This window comes from Panthera pardus, unplaced genomic scaffold (genome assembly GCF_024362965.1).
Source record: "Panthera pardus isolate Hobbes unplaced genomic scaffold, ASM2436296v1 HiC_scaffold_7, whole genome shotgun sequence".
Lineage (NCBI taxonomy): Eukaryota > Metazoa > Chordata > Mammalia > Carnivora > Felidae > Panthera > Panthera pardus.
Window position 1 is genome coordinate 63,797,307 of NW_026527002.1, and position 11,229 is coordinate 63,808,535.

Genomic DNA, 11,229 nt, shown 5'->3' on the forward strand with positions numbered 1-11,229 from the left:
CTGTGGGAGGAAGAGAGAGGTAGAGGCAAGATCAGAGAGGTAGGCTGGACCAGATCACAAGGTAGGGCCTTGGAAGATTGCAACATACCTGTCCTCCTTGTCCTCTTGAGCTGCAAGAGCCAAACATTTTGGATTGTCGAAGACAGTGTCGATTTCAAGCATTGCTTACTATTACCTACTGAGTAAACTTCTACTGGGTGGAACACACGATCCAGTGTTCGGGTTTGGAAAATATCATCACTGTATTTGGGGCTGAGCATCTTTAGGGAGATTTATCCAATACACAGGGTGGACAGTGGCTATAAGGTGAATAGTGAAGAGGAAACAAAGAGCTTTTTGATATCTAGGGGGCAATTAGAGAACAGAACAAGACAGAAGGGGGATGCTCACAGGAAGGGTACTTGAAATGCAAAACCCCGGAGGTGAGGCCTAGGGATGTCAATACCATAGGCTAAACGCTTAGGGAGTCCCTACTCTGGTGAAGAACTGAGGGCGTTGCAGGAGGCCCACCCTAGTATGCAAAGAGAATTTCCTACAGGAAGACAGACGTGAACACAGAGTACACGGGGGCCTGAGCCGGCTGCAATGTTGAGTGTGAAATCAGTGGCTAAAGCAAAATGCTGGCTTATAGATTCTCACCTCAGAGATCAAGCACTGAGCCTGGGGGACAGCACCGGCGGGTTCTTCTCTGGTACACCCGGTTGGCTAACAGGTACATCATCAATTTTAAAAAGGGTTGGCAAACACCCTCTATTGCATGTGCTTGGCTTTTCTCTGGGCGGGTCCTTGGTAAACTAGATGGACCACCACCCAGACTATCACCCAGCCAGTCAGTCAGGTGAGAGTTATCTGACGGCTCACCATGGGGGTGCTGCTTGGGGGACTTTTCCGGGAGCAGGGCTGGCCCAAGGCAGAACTGAAAGTACTTAGATGTTGTCTTCCAGCTTCTCTGACTGGGTTCTACTACTTTTACTTCCCTTCCTTAACAACCTGCTGTTGAAACAAACCTGGTACCAGCCTTAATATCTACATAAGTCTTAATATTTATACCAGTCTTAATATTTATATTCATCCTATAAATTTAAGTCACTTTTCTAAGGGATTGTACATTTGAGCCTTTTTTAAATTGTGAGTGATCGGTTAGAACTTATGTTAAAGGCACGTTGGGACAAAATGGCTCTTTGAAATCCCAGAAAGAAAGATAACCCTCTGCATATTGGGAACTTTAGCAAGTTAGCCTAAGTAGGCATAAACATGTCTGGTCTGAGGGTGAGGAGGAATAAGGAATCGAAGTTTCCTCCATACACATCTTTCGAATAATATGAAATGAAATGGACATGACATTTCAAATAACTATCTCACAGTCTTGTTTCTTAGGCTCCAAAAGAGATTGGTTATTAAATTACTTTGAGAACCTTCAGGCTCAAGAGGTCTATATATGAGGGAAACTCACTTTTTTCCACACTGTCTCCATTTACTTTATGGAATCGCCCCCCGCCCCCCAGACTCTCCCTTGACCCATGAGAAAGTTCGTCTCATGTTCTACCTCACAACCTGATAGCCCATTTTCCTTCATCACCCAATTTATTCCCTCCCGTTGTAGCAGGGTTCTCTTAGATAATCTCCCTGTTAGCTCCCTGTACTGAACTCTTAGTCTATCGCATGGCTACGTGCAGATCCTCTTTCATCCTAGGTTGAATTCTCACCCATTCCTTCTATTCCCTGGCTCCAACTGGAACCTGAGCTAGTTCCCAAACACCACATCTCCCACCTTTCTGCCTTCTCTGGCAAGAACCTCACGTTCTTTGACGGCTCTGGGTCTCTCAAACATTACAACAACATTTTTGACGCCTGGTAATACCTGTAGATCATGAAATGTTTATGGTCTTCCATTTCTCATCATTTAGCAAACTCTAGCACTTTCTTTAAATTATGCTCTGTCTTTTCCCCCAGCCCCTAACAATCTAGATGTGTTTGGGTAATTTAAGCTCCTGGTTCATGTTTTTCCTTTTTAAATGCATTTCTCTACCTTCAGCAGCCAGACATGAGTATTTTTAGGGAAACTTCAATGTATTCTGCCCCATGTTGTGTTTATGGTTTGGAACTAGTTCCTTCACTTCTAGACCTTAGTTGAGCTTAGGAATTTTATTCTGACTTGGTAGAAAGGTAGGAAATAGCAAGGATTAATGACCCAATAAGTAACTAAACATCAGATGACATTTAGGTTTTGGAATCTAAAGCCTACATATTAAGCTAAGGGAACAGTCCCTCAAGCTCGCGGAGAACAAACCGAGTTCATGAAGATAAAGGTTTTGCCTTGGGTCTTACGGAAGCACAGACTTTGGAGAATGAGATAAGAGAGAACAAACATTCCTAGCAGCGGGAACAACTTGGTCAAAGGCAGGAAGAAAAGGATGAACGGATTATCTTCACTGAGCTGTGGGTCGATCAGCTTAGAATGGTTTGGGAACAAAGTAAGGCAGAGATCTGGTAAAAAGATAGTATTATTAGTCAGAATGCTTGGCTCCAAATGATAGGATCTTAACCAATGCTAAACACCAAATGGGAAATGCATGAGCTCACATAGCCAATTTGCTAAGGGCAAGAGAAAGGCTAGCCTTGAGTACGGCTGGAACTGATACCAGTGCACCTCATTCTTTCAGATTGCACAAGGCCAAATGGTGGCCACTGGCACTGCCAAGGTTTATAGTACCCAGCTCAGCTTCCAACAAGGAAAGGCCTCTTTTCCCCTGGTCTCAACTAGAAAAGTATCCAAAGGGAGAAAGTTGGTTCAGCTTGGATCACACATCTTCTTTGGTGGCTGAAGATAGATACCATGATTGACAGCTCCCAATGCAGCCCCGTGGCTGGAATGGGGATGATAAGCAATTCACCAAAATAAATGGATACATTTACTAGAATAAGGCAGGAAAAGAGGCCTGGGCCAGACCAAATTATAATTCCCCACTACAGATAAGCTGGAGCCTATTTACCCTATCTGTGGAATTTATCCTAAAGGTACTGGGAAGCCAATGATTCTTCCTAATCAAGGGAGAAGTGTAATAAAAACAGATCCAGGGGAAGATTAATCTGTTGACAGAATGAGGAATGGTTTAGTTGGAAAGACTGAAGTGTCTTAGCATGATTTCTTGCACACATAAGGAACACAAGTCTTTGGGGCTACTGAAGACAAGAAAACAACCTAGAAAGATTATTCAATAGCCTAAGCAGGGATAACCAAGAAGCTGCATTTGTGCATAAATAGAAGAGATCATTTAAAAAACTATTAAACAGATTGTGATAATTTACCGTATAGAGAATTAGGAAGAGGAGAAGCTGTGAAATAAGAAGTCATTTTTATTAAATCTTTATGCTCTGGTAGGCACTGTATGTATGTACAAAACACATGTTGTTGATTCCAGACAGCAATCATTTGATGTAGGTAATGTTATCGCCATATTACAGATGAGAATGTTGAGTTCAACAAGGTCACACTGCCTCTAAGTGTTTGAATTGGGATTTAAGTCTTGTCCTAATTAGTTCTGTTTGATTCCAAACTCGTGCTTTTTAATTGTTACAATACACTAGGTATGAGCTTAGGTGGCCAGGAAGGAGAGGGCAGAACTAGTCAAGAGGTGGTACGAGTTTCTTTTAGATTTGTTGAATTTGAGGGCACGGTAGAACAATCAACAAGTAGGCATTGAAGTCAAGGGCCTGGATATGGGCATTTTGGTATCATTTGCTTAGACTAGCGTCTAATACGATCAAGGGAGAAACCACAGAGAAGACAGCAGTGGCTCTTTGGTAATGAGAGCAAGAAAATGGAAAGTCAAAGGATGATGCTTAAAAAATGTTAAAAGCAGAGTTAATGGGGTCTGGCAGTCGATTTGGATGTGGGGAGCAAAGGAAGAGAGATTGATTATGGGGAGGAAATCCATAAGTATATGCTAGCTTTTGAATTGCTTCTCTGCATAATCATACTAGAACTATACAAAAATAGGCCCAATTAACTGCAAAATTTGGAAGCCCTGAGGCAGAAGACATGTTTAAAAGCAAAGGGTTACTGTCCCACTTCTGGAATGGAAATTCAAGCCCTCTGAGGTGTCACAAGAGACTGAATTTACATACAGGGTCCACCAAACTAAACTCCAAGGATGCACTGATGCCTGAAAGCTTTGGTCTGCCTGGTGAAGGGACAAAGAAAATTAGACCAAGCAAAAGGCAGAGCCTGGAGACAATCCCAGGTAGCTGCTTCCTTTTCCCATTTCCATGGATGTCAATATTTCATACCGAAGGGGAAGGGGTTTGTGGTGGGAGTAACAGGAAGGAGTTCTCCTAGGACAGTGCTGGAATAAAATGGCAAGAGTCAGGAGTAGCCAGAATGACTGGCATATTTAACAGTGAGGAAAAAATACTTTCATAAGTACTTTAAAGACAAAAACAAATTGTCAACAGGCTGACTAGAATTTCTATTTTTCATACATTTCTATTAAGTATTATTTTCTCCAGGGCAGGGGCTGTGCTTAACATTTTATAGCTGTTGTAGAATTAAAGAGCTTCAAGAAAACATCTAGCAATTGTTCCCAAACTTTGGAGGGAATTAGAACCACCTGGGAAGCATGTTAAAAAGCAGATATTGAATTCAGTAATTCCTTCTACATTTATTAGCAGACATGCTACTGAAATGAGGATCTTTCTTCCAAGTACAGTCATTTTTGTGCCTGTTGTTTCTTAATTTCACTATGATGTACATTCTTATCTAATGTGCTCTACCCCATTAGTATTATTATTCTGTTTTCTGCTTACATATACCAAATTTGGCCAGCATGAAACTCCTCAAGCTGACTCCTATGTACTTTTGATAGGTCCCCATTGTCTTTAAGCATATTTTTTTTTTTCTTTTTGTTTTCTGCCATAACAAGCTATTCCAGGACCAACTTGTATTTTATCTGCCTAGCCCTGGGATCAGCCATTCCTTAAGGACCTCTAGTTCCTTTTAGTATGAAATGTTATTTAAAAACCACAATCTGGAGACTAGATGTGCTTATTTCTACTATGAAGGTAGGTATGTCGAGTTCGTATTCATATCTCCAATTCAAATCCAACATGTAAGGTACTTTCTTACTTTCTCTTTTCCGTATTTTTGTCTTCCAATACATGAGAATCTGGTTTCCAAAAATGTCAACATATTTATTCATCTTGCTGTGTCCTACAATATAGAAATTATTTCAGAGTTATGATCACTATTCCAATAGCAATACCAACAACAAACTAACCTAGTAAGTTAAAAATTTGTTTGCAATTCGTTTGTCTTTAGAATGTATTCCAATAAAGGTGCACAAAGTACCATATAGATGTTTGATCCAATTTACCAGCTAAATATCTAGGTATGGGAAAACAGGCAGACCCAGACTCGGGGGAGGGGGACATTCTACAAAACAAGTGTCCTGGATTTCCCAAAAATGTCAAGTCATGGAAGACAAAAAACAAGGTAGAATTTTCTAAATGAAAGGAAGCTAAAGAGACATGAAAACCAAATAAAATGCAAAATCTTAGATTAGATCATCAAAGAAAAAATACAAGGACATGGTTTTGGTGGAATTCAAAGACATTATATATTTGATAATATAATTGTATCACTGTTAACCAAATTACTTGGGTGTGATAATGGCATTATCATTAGAGAATGTCTTCATTCTTAGAAGATATGCACTAATGTGTTTAGGTGTGAAATGATGTCCTTAACTGACTTTCAAATGGGAAGAGAGGAATTACCCAGAAAATGTGGCAAACCATCAACTGACTTCCAAATAGAAGAGACAGAAAAAGAGAGCAAGAGCAAAAGATCTACGAAGCAAATATGGCGAAATTAACAATAAGTGAATCTAGTGAAAGATAAATGGGGGTTCGTTATTCTTTCAACTTTTTAATGGAGTTAATACTGTTTTTTGTTTTTTGTTTTCAAAATAGAGTTGGAGATAGTAATGAAGAAACCTAAGCTTCAGTCCAAAGGATTCTGATGTCTTATATAGGGTCTGGAAATGTACATGTTTTTCAAGGGATTTCTAATGCAGATAAGTTAGCATTCTTGAAAAGGCTGAGCAGACATGTGTTATTTTACAGATGTGGGAACCTAAGGTCAAAGACTCCAAAAAGTCACACATCCTTGGAAGCAAAGCCATGACCAAATCTTCCTTCTCCCAGGAATCGGTGGTTCTAGATCAGTCAAACCTGAGAATATAGTGGGTACTCCATAAATATTTAGTAATTGTGGGTAATCCTGAATGGTAGGGTGGACAAAGAGCAAGGAACTGATTTCATGCTCCCTGCTTTTGACCCAGGCACTTTCAGATACTTTCAATACTGCAATCTTTCAAAGAACCCAGCAGGGTGTAAATGGATAATCCATTTTTTATGTATGGAGAAATCACGGCTAAGAGAGTAAGCAATTGTGAGGTCAAACTGCCTAGATTTAAGTCCCAGCCCTCTAATTTACTGGCTCTATGACACTAGGGAAAGTATTTAATTCTTCTAAGCTTCCTTTTACTCACCTGTAAAATTTGTGTTAAAAATTTTTTTATCTCACGGCATTATTGTAAAGATTAAATAGTGTATATAAGGCACTTGGCACAGGCCCACGTAAAGTCAGAAAAAGTGATTGGAGTAATGTTAACTAGTCATGACAGAGATCAGACAGAGCTAGTAAATGGTAAACATTCTAGTTAAGGCGTATAGCTTAAGACAAGAGGAAGAAGAATCTTCTGTATAGTTAAATATAAGTGTACCGTATATAAATTCGCTTTGAGGTCTCTTGCTCTTTCTTCTGTCCCCTTCTTTTGCCTCCCTTCCTCATTCCTAAAACAAACTGAAAATTTTAACTATGCATTGGGATAACAAGAACTGTATGTGGGATGCAAAGATTCATAACCAAGTATAAGGGCTGGCAAACTATGGTCCAGCTGCTTGTTTTTATAAATTAAGTTTTATTGGAACACAGCCATGCCCATTTGTTTACATGTTGTCTATGGCTGCTTTCATAGTCAGTGGCAGGCAAAGTTGAGTAATAATGTCAGAGACTGTAGAAGCCTCTGACCTTGAGCCCCTTGACTGTAGAGATCATCAAAAATATAAAAATAGTTCTAATCTGGTCCTTTGCAGAAAAGGAATGACCACTGGTCTAGTGCATTAGAATGTTGACCTGAAGAAACTTTTATTTTTTACATTTTTTAAATGTTTATTTATTTTTGAGAGAGATTGAGAGAGAGAGAGAGAGAGAGAGAGAGCAGGGAATGGGCAAAGAGAGGAGACACAGAATCCAAAGCAGACTCCAGGCTCTGAGCTGTCAGCACAGAACCCAACGTGGGGCTCAAACCCACGAACAGTGAGATCATGACCTGAGCAGAAGTCAGATGCTTAACTAACTGAGCCACCCAGGTGCCCCATTCTGAAGCAACTTTAAAAGCAGGGGAATCTGAAACTCAGGTTAAGGGACACTGGTCTGGCAAATAGTGGGCATTCCAATCCATGATAGCTGTCATTATTATATGTAAAGAAACACAAAAGAGAGTCAGAACCAGCTTTGGAAAGTGCTTACAAAGGGTCAGTTCATGTTTTCTCGTGCAATATTCACATCAGCTCTGTTACTCCAGGTTACACTCAAGGTTACATCTGTTTGGGGTGGAAGGACTGGAATTCAGATTTCAGTTTGACAAACTCCACACCACATCCCCTTCCTCTGGGCCACCCTGCCCCTTTGCCACATTGTGGGCTTCAGTTGACTGAAGCTCTGATTTTACATCTGTGGTCCTCTGAGCAAGGGCCTTTAAATCATTTTTAAAGGGGAGCCCTCAAGAGGATCAGCCTCTCTTCCAAAGGGTGAGTCTTTGGCAACCCTAACATTGCTGTGTTTTAAACTCTGTCCCACAGGGTTTCTGAAAGGTTAAGAAACTACCGTTGTTCCTTTTGGAGTCACCAACATCAATGCTCCCAGTATAAGGAGCTTTATATAAAAGGCAGGACAAGGGAGTCCTATTTTTGCACAAATGCAACACAATTTTATTGACATTTTTTTCCCCCCAGAAAGCCAAGCAGCTGAAAATTTGTTTGGGGGTTATTGAGGATTTCTTTTTTTCTTTCTTTATTTCTTCTTCTTTTTTTTTTTTTTCCTCAAAAAGAGAATTTTGTTTTTCCCAATTGAATCTACTTCAAGTGAACTTAGATTCTATCACAAAAAGTCCTGTATAATCAATGAGATCTGAAATTCTTTCAAGGCTAAAGTTATTGCAACTCTATGTTAGGGATGGAGAGGCTTGTGACAGTAGGCAAATAATATATATATTTACATTATTATGTTACCTTATTATATTTATTGTTTATGTTATTCTTCACCTCCAAAAGGAAAAACGCCCTCCTTCAATTTTCTTTTTAATTTTTTTGAGAGACACAGAAAGAAGGAGGGGCAGAGAATCCCAAGCAGGCTCCATGCTGTCAACACAGAGCCCAACACGGAGCTCAAACTCACAAACTATGAGGTCATGACCTGAGCCAAAATCGAGAGTCGGATACTCAACCACCTGAGCCACCCAGGGGCCCCTCTTTCAATTTTCTTGAATTACTCTGCCCTCTAACTTTTTATTCAACTTTCCAAACTTTGATAGAGACATAAGTTATAGAAGAGGTATTTCTCTATTACAAGAAAGCCATGCAAGTGCTGTGGTAAACTATCAGTAACTATCAGTAATAAGATCTGCGCAAATCTAGATGGCACAAACTTCCTGTAAATGGCACCAGCACTCAGCAACAGCCAGGAATTGTTGCCATTTGGAAAGGTATAGGGGTCAGATCTTCTGGTTCTCCAGGACGATCAAGAGATCTATTTTTAAATGATTCTTGAAATTTGGCTCAACCTATTCGAATGGCTGTTATCGAAAAGATGAGAGCTAACAAATTCTGGTGAGAATATGGAGAAAAGGAAACCCCTGTGCACTCTTGGTGGGAATGTAAATTGGTGCAGCCACTATGGAATGCAGTCTGGAGGTTCTTCAAGAAATTACAAATAGAACAATCATATGACCCAGCAATCCTGCTGCTGAGTGTATATCTGAAGGAAACAAAATCATGATCGTGAAGAGATACCTCTACTCCCGTGTTTATTGTAGATAAAGAAACAGGGTAACTATAAATACAGTAGAGTATTATTCAGCCATAAAAAGAATAAATTCCTATCATTTATGACAACATGGATGAAACTTGAGAGCATTATGCTAAGTAAAATATGTCAGACAGGGAAAAAACAAGTACTGTATGATTTCTCTTATATGTGGAATCTAAAAGAATGAACTCATAGGAACAGAGAGTGCATTGGGGTTGCTAGGGGTGGGGGGCGCAGTGAGGGAAATGGGTGATCAGAAGGTACAAACTTCCAGTTACAAAATGAATGACTTCTGGGGATACAATGTACAAAATGGCGACTATAGTTACCGGTACCCTATTGTACACCTGAGAGTTGCTAAGACAGTAGGTCTTAAAAGTTCTCACCACAAAGTAAAAAGAAGGTAACTATGTAAGGGCTGGATACGTTAAGTAACCTTACTGTGTTAATCATTTCACAATATGGATGTATATCAAATCATCATGTTGTACACCTTAAACATACACAATGTCATATGTCAACTTTATCTCAGTCAAGCTGGAAAAATTTTGTCTTAAAAACGTGTTGAATGTAATTTGGCCCCACAAATGAAAAGGACAAACAGGGGCGCCTGGCTGGCTCAGTCTGTTAAGTGGCTGACTCTTGATTTTCAGCTCAGGTGATAATCTCACTGTGGGACAGAGCCCCGCATCAGGCTCTGCACTGACAGCGTGGAGCCTGCTTGGGATGCTCTCTCCCTCTCTTTCTGCCCCTCCCCCGCTCTGGTGTGCATGTGCACACTCTCTCTCTAAAAAAGAAAAGACAAGAAAAGAAAATGCAAAGAAAAGCAAAGAAAAAAGACAAGCAAACCAAAGACATATACAGTCTGGTGTTGATCTTTAGATCATGATTCTGTATCTCCCAATGAAAGGAACTGAACTAAGGGTCTGCATTTCTAGATCTGTCTGGGAAGTTAATATATGGCAATTCTGTTCCTCAGAGCTCGGATACAATCTCATGTTCTCACAGAATCATATCTCTGAGCTCCAAGGTCTACTCATCCCTGTTCATACAATAAGTGGAATGTTTACAAGGTAAGTTTTTTGGCAACTAGCCAGCTGGCCTTTCTTCTGCTTCATGGTGTATTCCTTCAACCCATACCAGTGCCCAAACTACTAACAGAAATAAGATGGCAGACGTTTTGCTTTCTACTCTATGGTTCAACACCAGACTAGATGCTTTTATACTAGGTTCTGAAAAAAAAAAAAGTGTGCAACAGCTATCTGACAGTAATTTTCCACCTCTTTTCAAAATCCCAGTTGTCAAACACTTCCAAATGCTTGCAGCAAAAGCAAATGAAAAGAAACCCAAACAACGTGAGCTAAAGGGTGTGAAAAATGGGACTTGCATAGAGGTGAAGTTTGGGTTTATTTGACTCTATCGAAGTTCCAGTATTCTCTGCACTTTGTATTCTTGGTAAACGTAGTCAACCCAGAGAACATTTCTGGGTCAGTACCTGGACTTTGCTCCCTTTAAATGCCCCTAATATTTTAGAAATTAGCTTTAGTCACACCACAGGCTTAATGCAGGCTCGGGGGCAGAGTTTAAGGAGCAAGCAGGGCTGGTTGTGATCAGTCTTGGAAAGTACAGCCTGACCTTCCATCATCCAGGGAGGCACACATTTCAAGGCTACAGATTCTAACCATGCTCCTAGGTCTAGTGCTTTCCGGGAAAAACAGCCTACCTCTTTTTTTTTCTTTCCTAGACAATCATAACAAATGTAATTTACCCAACCATTCTCAGGTCTTTCATTTTTATACTATATTACTGTTTGAAAATGTTTTCATATAGATGATGGCAATGGGTCCTCAAAACACCTGGAAAGGTAGACAGATCAGATATTGTTAAGCATCATTTCCTGATGAGGACACAAAAGCCTAGCAAGGTTGTGAGACTTTACCAAGGTTACTGTTAGTCAGGTTTTCTGAGTTAGCTTGAGCATTTTTCTTCAGTCTCCAGAGAATTATAGCTCTATACAATATGTGCTTATTCTGTTGAGGTCCTCAACTTTTATTTTTATTTTTTTTAATATGAAATTC